The sequence below is a fragment of the Tachypleus tridentatus genome, chromosome 7 (genome assembly GCF_004210375.1).
Source record: "Tachypleus tridentatus isolate NWPU-2018 chromosome 7, ASM421037v1, whole genome shotgun sequence".
Classification (NCBI taxonomy): Eukaryota; Metazoa; Arthropoda; class Merostomata; order Xiphosura; family Limulidae; genus Tachypleus; species Tachypleus tridentatus.
The window spans coordinates 52,992,703-53,006,438 of NC_134831.1; the positions used below are offsets into that span (position 1 = coordinate 52,992,703).

The following is a 13,736-nucleotide window of genomic DNA, read 5'->3' on the forward strand; positions in this document are numbered from 1 at the left end:
CAGAACACAAATGGCCCGGCATGGCCAACTGATTAAGTCACTCCATTCGTAATCTGAGGGTCGCTGGTTCGAATCCCTGTCACATTAAACATGCTCGTCCTTTCAGCCGTGGGAGCGTTATAATGTGACGGTCAATCCCACTATTCATTGGTAAAAGAATAACCTAAGAGTTGGCGTTGGGTGGTGATGACTAGCTGCCTTCCCTCTAGTCTTACACTGCTAAATTAGGGACGGCTAACGCAGATAGCCCTCGTGTAGCTTTGCGCAAAATTCAAAACAAACAAACTACTGTTTTGTAATAATTAGTAAACAAAAAGTAAGTTAATGACTGCTATCTTGTTATAATTAATAAACAGAAAGTAATTTAATGACTGCTGTCTTGCTTGGAGTTAGCAGGTTCTATTCTAATTAATAAACAAAGAAGTATGCTTTTGTTGACGTTTTGCCAGAAATAAACATTTATGTTAAACCAAGAAATAGGTGCGTTGATGATGGAAAGTGAATGTATTTCAGATTTATACTTATCTTCCATAAGTTACTGTTCGAAAGGCCTTTCAGCAAATATCGGAACACGTCAGCTAAGCTGGAAGATGAGAGGCAAACAGTATTCTTAAAGGCTATTCCTAGATACGAAAAAAAACAACTATAATGCAATAGGCTTAATAATTGTACTGCAAATCACTTAGATTGTAGATATTTTTATTATTGTTTTTTCACATTCTTTCTGATTCAATTCGAATTCCAAACCAGAATCATATAATTATAGCATTTCACTCTTATCTTTTATCTTCAACAAGTAACTGTCCAGGGGGAATTTCGTTGAAAGCAAGTTCAATGATCAAGGTCATATATCTTGTATAATAAGCCTACTTGTTCTCGTTCTCTTATTTTCAATCGCACGTGCTCTAAAGGAAGAGAGTTTTTTTTCTGAATTTTTTAATGCTACTAAGGTTATCTGTATTTGCATCAACGACAATGCTACTAAGGTTATATCCCTTAGTTCCTAATGCCCCTAATTTTAAACTATATACCAAAGGAAATGTAGCCAGTGAACAACACTCTGCCATTCATTATCCACACTAAGAGATCGACTGTCACCCTTATAACACATCCAACATTTAAAGCCCGATGAATATTTTCGACATAACATGGATCCGAAACTGGTTTGCCTATTCCATAGCTCTACCAAAGGTTTTCGTTCCTGAAAAATAAGAGGTAGAATTATAGCAAGCTATTATAACAAAGAAAACAGCGAGTTTTGGAATTTGTTGCTTTTCTAAACAAATAAATGCTGTGTTTTTCGTAGCCATACAGAACATGAATACGCGTGTAAAATCGTTTATCAGAATACACCACGTTTTTCGTTTTCGTGTAATATAGAAGCTTTCTGATGCGAAGGCTACAGATGTAAAAGAATGCTTTATCGGTGAAGGGGGGGGACAATTCTCTCGTAAATTTACCCTCCATAATTTCTCACCCATTTTATAAGTCTGAAAAGATACATGGTGAAGATGGTTAGATAAATATCCAACGATGTGTTAGCATCATTGCATGCCATATAAAGAATGTTGTCATGTACGACAGCTTTGAACACGATGTTCTGAGCATATAGTTTGTATGTAATTTAGTTTTTTTCATTTATGGGCCATTCTTAATATTTTGTAATCACACTTCAAGCGTTTTGCCCTATTTACGTATAGTTACTTGAAGGCCATGTCAAATATTCTTGACAATGTTTTTATATTTAATATAAAAATTCATATAATAATAATAACTGTGCCCACGTAATGTACTCTGCCTTTACGTTATGAAACAAAGAAAAGTAATCATTACGAAGAGACAAAAGCTTTAAAAAGAAGACTAGGATTACATACAAAAAACTTTTTGTTTTCTTTCTTTATAAATTTCTCTTATATGTTAGAAAACACAAGTAGCAATAATTATTTGTTCCTAGTATTCAAACAAGCAGGATACAGCATATTTTACTAAAGGTGTAATACGTCATAGAAATGACAATTATGCAGTAATATGTGTTGCCATTGTAAAAAATGTATCGAGAACTTGTCCTTGAAATAAACAAAAAGAAGTAATAGATAAGTATATAGTCTTCAGGATGATAGAATTATAACACATTTACTTCCCCGCAGTCACGTGAAACTCGGAGCATCGTTTGCATAAAGATAATTTTTCACTTCAGGAGGAAGTGTTACTCCAATTTAAACTTCCTAGACAAACTTTCCATACAGGTTCTACCGAAATCTGACCAGTGAAAGCTTAGACACAACACTGCTGATGTGCAACATTTGTGACTTAAGTATGTCCTACATGATGGACAAAATCTCATAAGTAGAAAACTTTTTGTGTGTTTTAATAACTATAGAAACTGACATTTACAAGGTATTGATACTACAATTAGGAAAATAACGAGATGTCATGTGGCCAAGGATATCTATTAAAATATATCACTTAAATGATATACGTATGAAAAGTAACGTTTGAGTAACCAATAAAGAAGGAGGGAGGAAGTTTGTGTTTTATCTAGTGGTTGTCTTTTTTGTTTGTTTGCAGAGGGCCAATTTATAATTATGACAGAAATGGAATTAATTTTGTAAAAAGTTTAACAATAACCGAGAGATCAATCAATTGATACTCGGTTTCGGGAGTGTAGGAGCGTTGCAGTATATGTTAGGTTATTAAATAACCACGTACCCGTTTACATTCTCGTCTCTTAGACACGTACCTGGCAACGGTCAGTTACAAACTCTTTTTGTTAACCTGAAGATAACCTAAAAAGGTCGAAACATAACAAAAGCAAAGTTTGGATAAAGATAAAAAGTGAATATTAGAAGGCCTCTAATGAATTCACGAGTATCTTGGGTTTAGAAAAGTCGTTTACCAGATCACAGATTCTAACGAATTTTCACACAATTTGTACATATTAATGTACAAATATCTCATTATCTATTTTATTTATAATTAAATTGTCATTTGCTCGAAAATTTAAACATAGTTAAGTAGCAATAAATACAATCCTACAAATATATAACCTAAAACCTGACAGTGCATTAGATGTGGCAAACATAACTTTTGACAGAATACAACAAAGAATCGAAAATGTATAACGGAGAACAACAACAACAAATTATTCAAGTGTCGTTTTAGAATCGAATTTGTTGTTTTGTATGAAATATGTTTAATTGGTTTTGTAACTGAACCACTTCATATTACTTTAAAAATAATAGTTCTGTTAGTCATGTATTACTTGATACCAGATAAAATATATAGGTTTTACTTTGTCTTATTTAAAATTCTAAAGATCAGTTCGGAAAATTCAATTACAATCAAATGATGACAGATGGTAAGGTACTAGCAGGTTTTATTAATAGGTTATAATATTACCTTTAAATTGCACCCAAATAGTCGTATATTAAAGAATTTTAAATTCGTCTTCCAAAATCAGTGGGCCTGGCATGGCCAGGTGGTTAAGGCACCCCACTCGTAATCTGAGGATTGTGGGTTCGAATCCCAATCACACCAAACATGCTCACCCTTTCAGCAGTTGGGGCGTTATAATTTAATGGTCAATCCCAATATTCGTTGGTAAAATAGTTACTCAAGAGTTGTTTGTGGGTGGTGATGACTAGCTGCCTTTCCTCTAATTTTACACTGCTAAATTAGGAATGGCGAGCGCAGATAGCCCTCGAGTAGTTTTGCGCGAAATTCAAAACAAACCAAACCTATATCAATAGAGAAATAAAGTTTGTTGCTCAATCTATTTAAGGAGAACCAGAGTTAGGTTAGTTAACGCCCTCTTAAGAAGCTAAATTTGTTCATTTCGGCTCTTGATAAAAAAAGGAAATATGGAAGTTTAATTTAAATTTTATTTAAAAACGTTTTCGAGAAACAAATAAGTTATATAAATACACTTATGTTTGTTCTAGAAGTTGTTACTCCATGTCAGCAACATTCTTCTTGCTGTATGAAACTTATTCTCGTGAACTAGTTAATAAAAGTTGGTTTCATGGTCACCAGTCACCAGACGTCTAGCATGCTTACGTTGTGGTACGAACAGGTTTGACAAGGTTCTCGAGTCTGTACATGATTAAATGTTAATTTTGTTAAACCTGACTGATGGGTATGTCCATGATTCGATCCCTTGTCACTCGCGAGATAGGCTAAAGTTATTAAGCCAACATTTCTTTAAGATCCTTACATAATAGTAGAAACAACGTTTGATTATTCTTTTGAAATTCAATCTGCTTAGCAGTTTGTGAGGCATATCGTGACGTAATTTGTTTATATGTATAATTCATTTATTAGCTTTTCATAACGATAAATGGTTTCAGACATATAGGTTAGTATACATCATTGTCCACCTTTCAAAAGTGCTCGGGCTATAGGGTTTTTATTTCATTTTTAAAAAGTCTAAACTATGTCTTGTAAAGATAAAGTCTTTGGATTTTCGAGCAGTTAAATTGAAATAATTTATTGAATGATGACAAGAGTAAGAGTTTAATTTTAATCACTTTGCGTTTAGAATGTTTTAACGCAGATCAAAGTAGCAATTAGGTGGAAAAAACACACCAAAGAATTAAGTGTGAAGTAGTCGTTTTGATATGAGAGACATGCTATGCGCTGTTTTAGGGTCTTATTAAGTTTCTTTTTGTACTTGTTAAATAACTAATAATGCTAAAACATATGTGAACTCTCGGTGTTCTCACCAACAAAACAATTTAGAAACCTAAATAGATTGTTTTGTAAGGACTCTACAAAAATCATTTCGATAAGTTAAATGTTTTTATATTATGAGTAAAATAAAAAGAAATTTCTTAATTGTTTGAAATTTTGGTAGTGCACCAAGCGAGGATCGAATGCTGATGTTGAGAGTTATTAGTCCCTCAAACTTCCCACTGAGTCAGTGAAGGCCGTGGATATTAGAAAGTTATATCATCAAATTCTTTTTTTTTTTAATGTTTTATTATTTTACGGACTGACACAGTAGCGTAAATATGACCACGCAATTGCGGAGGAGAGGGGAAGGGGGGAACCATAAGTGTGCTCAAGGGACCTGAAAATTTCAAGAATTGCTAAGAAGTGGAATAAATGAAGGGCACCCAATAACTTTTTATGAGAAGGATCTTTTGTAATTACGTCACTGGATTAACATAATTAAATGGAAGAATTTCGTTTTAGACTTTCTATATCAAAGACGTTGTTCGCTCCTCTACATAAAATAATTTTCTCAACCCAAACCAGCCGTTTTTACATATATATTTTTCCGTATTAAAGGTTGGTGATAAATAGTTAGGCACATTCTCTGTATAGAAAAAAAAAATTAAATTTAAAAAGATTCAGATATGCTGATAGTTGTTATCAAACTGAGATTATCAGTTAAAAATCCCTTAGCGGCGAAAACATATGTTACCAATGTATTACAAACGAATTGCTTAAATAAGTTTATTAACATTTGGTGTGTACTGTGAAATTTTCTGTCGATTCTCATTTTTGCAAAATGGTTCTGTAATGTAGAAAATGATGTGCTTCGAAGGTCTAATATAGCAAACAAACTACTATCACAGTGAAATTCTATAAATAAACAATGTGCTGAAGTATTTCTTCAACCTCTAACGATGGAACTAAATATTACGAATTCATCTGTTTGTTTCTTACCTCTCTTTACTGTCAGTTAAAATATATAATATGTATAAGCTTGAAAGAAACTAGGTAAAACTCAATTTATCCATCAAATATAACTTGAATAGTAAAGACGAAGTAACAATAGTATGGGTGTAGTTTGTTTTGAATTTCGCGCAAAGCTACACGAGGGCTATCTGTGCTAGCCGTCTCTAATTAAACAGTGTAAGACTAGAGGGAAGGTAGCTAGTCATCACCACCCGTCGCCAACCCTTGGGCTACTCTTTTACCAACGTATGGTGGGATTGACTGTAACATTATAACGCCCCCACGGATAAAAGGGCGAGCATATTTGGTGCGACGGGGATTCGAACTCATGACCCTCGGTTTACAAATGGAGTGCCTTAACCACCTGGCCATACTGGGCCATAACAATAGTACAACACATAGTTCCTTGACGCTATACGTTTGTTTCAGAATAAAAGAAGTAGTAGTTTATTTAATAAAAAGTATTTTAAAAACACTAGTTAGTTATTTTTTCGTTACACGGTACTACCAAAACTCATTTTCCCAGCATTGATACAATTCGAGTATTATAATTTTTTTACTGATTTTGTTGTAAAACACAGCGTATGATTCGTTAATTAAATGGCAGCACGATAGAAAGCACCAAAACTAGTAAATATACTTTTCTAAGATACTCTTTGATAAGAGGCCCAGGGAGTTGTATGCTTTAATTCACCCTTCTGTCGTAAGAATAATGTGATCATCCGCCTTCCAATTTTTTCTTACAATACAAACTTGTTATATAGGCTATAATGAGCCTACATTTTTGCTATTTTTTTAAATATATATCAAATCTGTAACCTCTTGTTAATTCTTTAGTTGATGGTTTATGTTTTGAATGACATTTTCATTAAAATACGTTATAAATTAATCCTGATGAAATTATGAACGCATGGTTTTTCTGGATAAATTGAAATAATAGATATCACATAAGTTTTATTATATGAACGAAAATTTTACTTCCTTGTGGTAAAAAACACGGTTACAAAAACTGTACATTACACGACACTCATCTGAAACGACGAAAAACTCATTATAATGTTTTCTTTTTACATAAGTAGGCCACTTATTGTGTTCATGAAATGCGGGGTGGTGGGTGGAGCTAATTAACACTTAATGAGATTTAGTAAAACGTATTCCATGGAAATAGCGAAAAAATCGAAACAAGAGAATAAATCATATAGGGATAACGCAATAAGGTGGTATAGAATGAAACTGCTGTCGATGGGCTTTTGTTAAGCTGGTTAGATTAGAAGGATGTGTCAGGGTTACACTGTCATGAACTAGCTTTTCTGAAAGGAAGTAGAGCGCTCGTTAGTTCAACACGTTCGCTAGTACTGACTGTAGCTCACCATCATGTCCCAGGGAACAAAGTAAATGTCCCTCACATCTCGTTATTTTGTTGCTCATTGCCAAACTCATGATTTATGGATCATTCAACCACTTGGTAAAAAATAAACGTCCATCAGTATCTATTATTCAAAATAAACTTTCTATTAAACGCTTTATAAAAATATTTTTCGCAATCATACAATTTTATACGGACTATCGTTCATACAACCGTGCGTAAAATGAAAAATTCTGTTTTCATTTGTAACTGGCTTTATATTTGAACTTACATTGGAAACTATCCATGATTATAAATATCAATTAGTATATAAAAGAAAAACGTTTTATTATGAACAGGTCTTTCTGAAAACGGGTGTTTAGCATAAAGCCAGTATTTATTTTTATTGTAAGTTTATGACAATTTCTTTCAACTTTTCTAAGTGGCAGGGATTAACTTAGAACATTTATATCTGAGTATTTATTAAAACAGTTTCTTTAAAGTACTTCTTTTTATTTAAACACGCATGATAACTGTTTTTCTTATTATGATATATTGGTTGTATAAACGGCTGATTGTGATCGCTATTTTTCCATCATTTCCATTTTCATTTTAGTTGGTGTTAAACCTGCCAGTTGATGAGTGATGAAACCATTTAGTATTTCGGTCATATGCACTGGTTTAATAACGTTTATACATTTATTTCTTTTCAAGCATTTATTTCTTGTTCCAAATTACACCAGACCTCAAGGATCTTTGCGAGGAGTTATCTCACATCAAACATTGGGTTGGTTTTTTGAAGGATTTGGCAGTTCGCTTCTCCAACCTTCAAATTCTGATTACTCTGCCTCTCGTTATGGATTATAGTTTAAAGATCTGCTAGGGTCCCATAAATTTTAAGCAGTACAAAGGTGTGACAATAAAAAGAGTTGTTTTTAATTTCATTTAATGGACAATACGTGCGGTCACACTTTTAACACAGCTAATATAAATAGATGTAACTCAGATGACCAGAAGAATTCTGGTATCCGATATAGAGCGGCAAGCCTTGATGATAGCGAAATACAACAGAAAAGGTATAATTGAAATGCTATGATATATTCTTCTCACTGAAAAATTATATAATAAATTATTTTAAAAATTAATAACTTTAATTATTGTCAGTTATACTGTGATAAAAATATCACATTTATTACTTGCTAGCAAATTAACTCCTATTAATCATAGGCACTTATTTCTTTCGTTCATGGAACAATGGGTGTCCCATACACTATGTCTACTGACTACAGAGGATCAGCAAACTGAGTGTTTCCACCAGATTTTGTCGAACGTAACTCAATCAGCAACTCAAAACAACTTATGACGTCAGGACATCAGAGAGATGCACAACTCACGCCATATTTATATATATATATACACAGAGAGAGAGATTTCTATGCGCCAGTGTAGGCGTTACGTACCATTGGGCCTTAAATGTGTATTGTAGTATTTGTTTCATAAGTATAAAAGAAACACACGTAAGAGCTCTGCATTTTTTTTCTTCTTTTTTTTTACCTTCTAACAAAAGCAACACGTGTTTATCAAGAACGCTGCTTTAAGGTTGACTTCAGGAATAGGTATGCTGTCAACATCAGTTTTGTTAACCTGCCATATAATTCAGTGTACTGTCGAGAAAATAGAGGGTGCTGTAGATGAAACGCGACAACTGTAATTACGTTTCGCCGTGTGTCTACTCCATAGTCTTACCAACTCACTAATATAGTTCTGTTTACGAGAAAAATTCGACGTAAAGAACGATCTAAGCTAACGTAGTTGATGTGTTTTTCAGTTAAACATTTGTTCCCCACTTTTATCGAGTGGAAAAGCTTTGTAATGTTCTCCTGAAAACAAACTGGCAGCAGAATCACGGATGATTTAGTAAACCAGCGTGTGATATAATAAAGCCTGTATTCCGGTTTGTTTGTTATTTTTGTTTTTTTATCGCCAACTGTTGTTACGCCTATGTGAATTTTCTATGAAAAAACGCTTGATTTTAACATTTTCAAGTTGTTAAAGCTCCTACGAAATATATAATATGTTTTTATCAACAGAGTTACTCGTGTTGATTGGCTGAGTTGTCTTCCTTATAGTTGTTTTAAATACTTATAGTGAAAGTGCGCATACCGTTATTGAACAGAAACGTGTGAAAAAAACAACTTTTGAACAAAAATTTACAAACAGGACCCTTTTATGTAAATACGTCTAGTCAGTTTCCACAGCTTAAAATTATGTTTGAAGTTACTCACAAAGTTACACACTAATCTTATCTCTGCTCTGCCCACCGCGGGTATCGAAACACAGTTTCTAGCTTTGTACATTCGCAAGCATACCATTGTGCCGCTGGAGAGGGGAACAATAACTTAAGCACTGCGCTTTGTGTATATGTACTTTTGTGCGTGTGTTAATATAAATATATATTGTATTCTCCTCATGAAAGCAAAGAAACTCGTCTTATATGACACCCATTTCAATATAACTATGTTCCATAAGCTATCGGCGGAAAAAATTATTTAACAGAAATGAATTTCTAAAGAAACGTAAAGGTTCTTTTGTACTCCTATTGATCCAAGATATTGCAAAGACTAACAGAGATGATTTAAGTCAGAAAGACATCGTTATCACTAATTCAGTTGATTGAAATCACAAAGACAATTCCATCAATCACTTTCATTGGTGTTATTTGATAAAACGTAAAAGAAAAAAAATTATTTCAGTGCATCTAAGAGACAAGAAAAATCAAGTAATAAGATATTGAAAAGATGCGAAAAAACACTTCCAACGTTGTCTGAAAGATAGAAAATAAGTAAATCAATTTAAAAAAAGTTGGCCAGTTTATAAAAGGAAAAGTAATATTTTTCAATATTAATCAGAACTAAACAGGTTTGCAGTCAATGATATTACAGAATATTGACTAGTTGTTTGAAAAGAGCCGATAATTTAACAACTAAAAGGGGAGAGATTTTTACCACGCCTTTTAGAAAATTTCCAAAATTAAACGAATGCACTACAACAAAAACGTATTACATACGTTTATTAGTAGTAACCCTCTTTTAACTTTTTTTTTTTACAGAATGATGCTTATTAATTTGGATTCCTGTGATAAATGTTTTGCACTTATTAATATGATCTTCGAAGTAGTGCAGATGGTCACAATATCTCTCCAACATTCACTATATATATGTATATGATGGTTACTTCATTTTATTTTACGCTTATGATAACCCCTCCATATTTCTATGTGACTGCCATGCTCCAACTGTGAATTCGCGAAGATTCATGGTTCGCGACTTGTTGCCACAAATACATGCTTTGGTGCGCAACAAGAGTGACTGTGAAATTCAGCTATTTGGTTTGTTGTTCAGATAAAACTCTGTTTATCGTAGGTAACGAAACCCGAGTTTAAGCATTATACGTTTTCAGACTGTCCCCTGAGCCACCAGGAGAAGACGATATCACTAGCCCTTGAGCTGTAGTGGTGTGTGCTGTTAACTAGGCACCTTCCCTATAGTATATTAATTCAAAATTAAAAACGAATAACGAACACAGTCGTTGTGTAGCTTTGCGCGGAAATGTTGAAATAAACCATATTTCTAATCGCTTATAATGACTATAACAAGTTGTGTTCTCATGAACGGTAAATATTTGTAACCGATATACACGCATGCACAGTGGTTACTCTGTCTCCACACGCAGTGACCATTCCAAATTTCCATGTATTACCAGTTAGTAATAATCCAAAAATCCCACATTATTCACAATTGTAGACACGTACGTATTTGAAGCTTGGAGAACATGGATGGTTAACAAGTCTAATATCACCAACCTGATATAAAGTTCAGATTTGAGAGAAGAAAGATTTAGACAGGATCAGCACCGACATTTGCAGTTTCAGGGCAACTCACAAAAAGTAACTTTGAGTAAATGTTAATGTTTTGCTAAAACATGTATGCAAACACAATGATATTATTGAAAATCATTGTGAAGCTGTCGTTGCGTCTAATGAAAACAAAAATTTATTTTTAATTATCGTACATAAAATACTGATATTTTATGATTAACGAACTTAAATCAATGAATAAAGATCACGTAACAAAATAAAGAACACACGTTACAGAAGTTAATGTCAGCGTGTTTGTTGGAAACGAAGCCAAAGAATGAACTTTGGCATCCGTTACTTTCTTTATTTTGTACTTAAAATTCCAATATATTTATTACTCGTGGCTTAGTGGTCAGTGTGCTAGAAGAGTGAATCAGAATGTTCACAGTTTATGGCCAGTTACCGTAAAAACGCTCTCAGCACTTTGGTGCTACGTACTCTATATTTACTCAGAAAAGAATTGGTGGTGGTTGCTGTTAACTATCTGCTTTCCATATAGTTTCTGTGCTCAAAATTAGGCGCTGCAACACGAAAATAGTTCTTAGTATAGCTGTGTGCAAGAAATTTTGAAACAAAGTATTTATTATATAGATTCGGAGTCCATAAGGCACCTATTGAATCATCACAGGCAATGTTTCTCTTCAAATTATTTTTGTAGGAACGGAGACAGCTCACAGCTTTATCAGCTCATGAATGATCTGTGTCATAAAAGTGAAAGTTAGCCCCTTATCGTGGACGGTGGGTGGTAGAGTATTGGTTAGTGGCTGTCTTTCTTCTTGTTAGTATATTAAGAATTAGGGGACAGCGATGGATAGTATGAGTAATTTACATAATACATGAAACAAGTACGAATAAAACATGTTTGCCCGAGACACCTTTGTCGAATATAGAGGTAATACCAAAACAGGTTGCAGAAAATCTTCGAATACACTTATTCTTCTGCAGATGTATACGACGACACTCCACCACTTTGAGTTACCAAAAAAAAATATTGTACGTATTTCCAACTTCTGGTTAAACTCAGGTCTGAACAGTTAAGATAATCTAATTAAACTAAATGGAACATACACTTACCTTCCAATGTTCACAAGTTTTCCTTTTATTTAGTTTGTTTCAGAGGCAATTAATTTGTTCGTATGTTTTGTGTTTTAATAAATCATAACATGAAACTATCCCTTCTGTTCTTATGAATCAAACAATGACATCACATCTTTCTTTTGTTCTCAACAAGTTATAAGAATATATCAATTGTGCTTTATTTATTGTGATAAGAAACTGTAGATGAGATTTTAAAATGAGTGTCAACACTAGATATTGTATTTTATTATAATTCTCTTCTGAATTACTTTTCACCTCAATGGTACAAGTTGTTATGAAATGATTTGTCAGCCACACGTGCGCGCTCTGAGATATTCCAGTACAACATAGTGATTTTTATCTAACAAAAAGTAACTGAGCAATAATTCTATTTGACTCTACTCTTTTCGCGGAGCCCCCCGTTAGTACAGCGGTAAGCCTACAGATTTACAACGCTAAAATCGGGGGTTCGATTCCACTCGGTGGATGCAGCAGATAGCCCGATATGGTTTAGCTATAAGAAAAGACACACATACACACACCCCTTTCTTGGAAAGGCTTGTTTGTTAAACACAAAGCTACACTATGTACAATCTATGGTATGCTAATTGCGAGTATTGAAAATTAATTTTTAGAGTTACAAACCCTTATACTTGTCGCTGAGCCACGGAGGACTAAAACAGACAAAACATTGTGACTGCATTGGGTTTGTTTTGTTTTGAATTTCGCGCAAAGCTACACGAGGGCTATATGGGCGAGCCGTTCCTAATTTTGCAGTATAAGACTAGAGGGAAGGCAGCTAATCATCACCACCAACCGCCAAATCTTGGGCTACTCTTTTACCAATGAATAGTAGGATTGACCGTCACATTATAACACACCCACGGCTGAAAGGGCGAGCATGTTTGGTGTGAAACTGCATTGTCTAAAACAGCCTTGTGGAGAAATGTCCCATTTTACATACGTAAGACAACCCGATTAGTATTCGACACATAAGAGGCCATATGGGAATGACGCTTGACTCGTAGTCTGAGGGTCGCGGGTTCAAATCTTTCAAATCCCCTCCCACTTAACATGCTTACGCTTCCGGCGGTTGGGACATTATAACGCGACGGTTAATCTCACTAATCGTTGGTGAAAAGTACCTCAAGAGTTGGAGGTGGATGGTGATGATTAGTTTTCTTTCCTCTAGTCTTACATTGTTAAATTTGGAAATGTTAGTGCAGATAGCTCAGGTGTAGCTTTACACGATATTCAAAACAAACCAAGTTGACGCGTAAGTCTCTATAATACAAAAACAATCTTCTGAACCCAATCGTCACAATTATATATTATTCTCACAGTTGTTAAGTTAATGAATTAATACGTTGTTGTCATAATAAGCATGTTCTTATTACAAGATATTAAGAAGTCATGTGACCCAAGTAAAATTTGTTTCACATTATTTTTTTATTGTACAAATACGACACAGCGTTTGATATCCTGAAGGACCCTGTCGAGCAGGCGTTAATCAAGTACTCAACTTTTGTGGGCTAATTTAGAGGTTGTGGGCGTATAAAATGTACTCTATTTCATTTACGTAGGCATTTACTTTTGTCAAGTCTGTTTATTTACCATCGTAAATAGAATTATTCTGAATTTATAAGGAGTAAAATAATTTTGCTACTTTGTTACAGTTTTGTTGCAACGTTTTGATCCTGTCACTCTGTGTGTTGA

General features: G+C 33.9%; 1 protein-coding gene across 9 annotated transcripts in view; it reads left to right on the forward strand.

Annotated features, from left to right (window-relative positions):
- LOC143255662 (uncharacterized) overlaps positions 1-13,736 on the forward strand; it is a 76,065-nt gene that overhangs the window by 41,919 nt on the left and 20,410 nt on the right. The window lies entirely within an intron of this gene.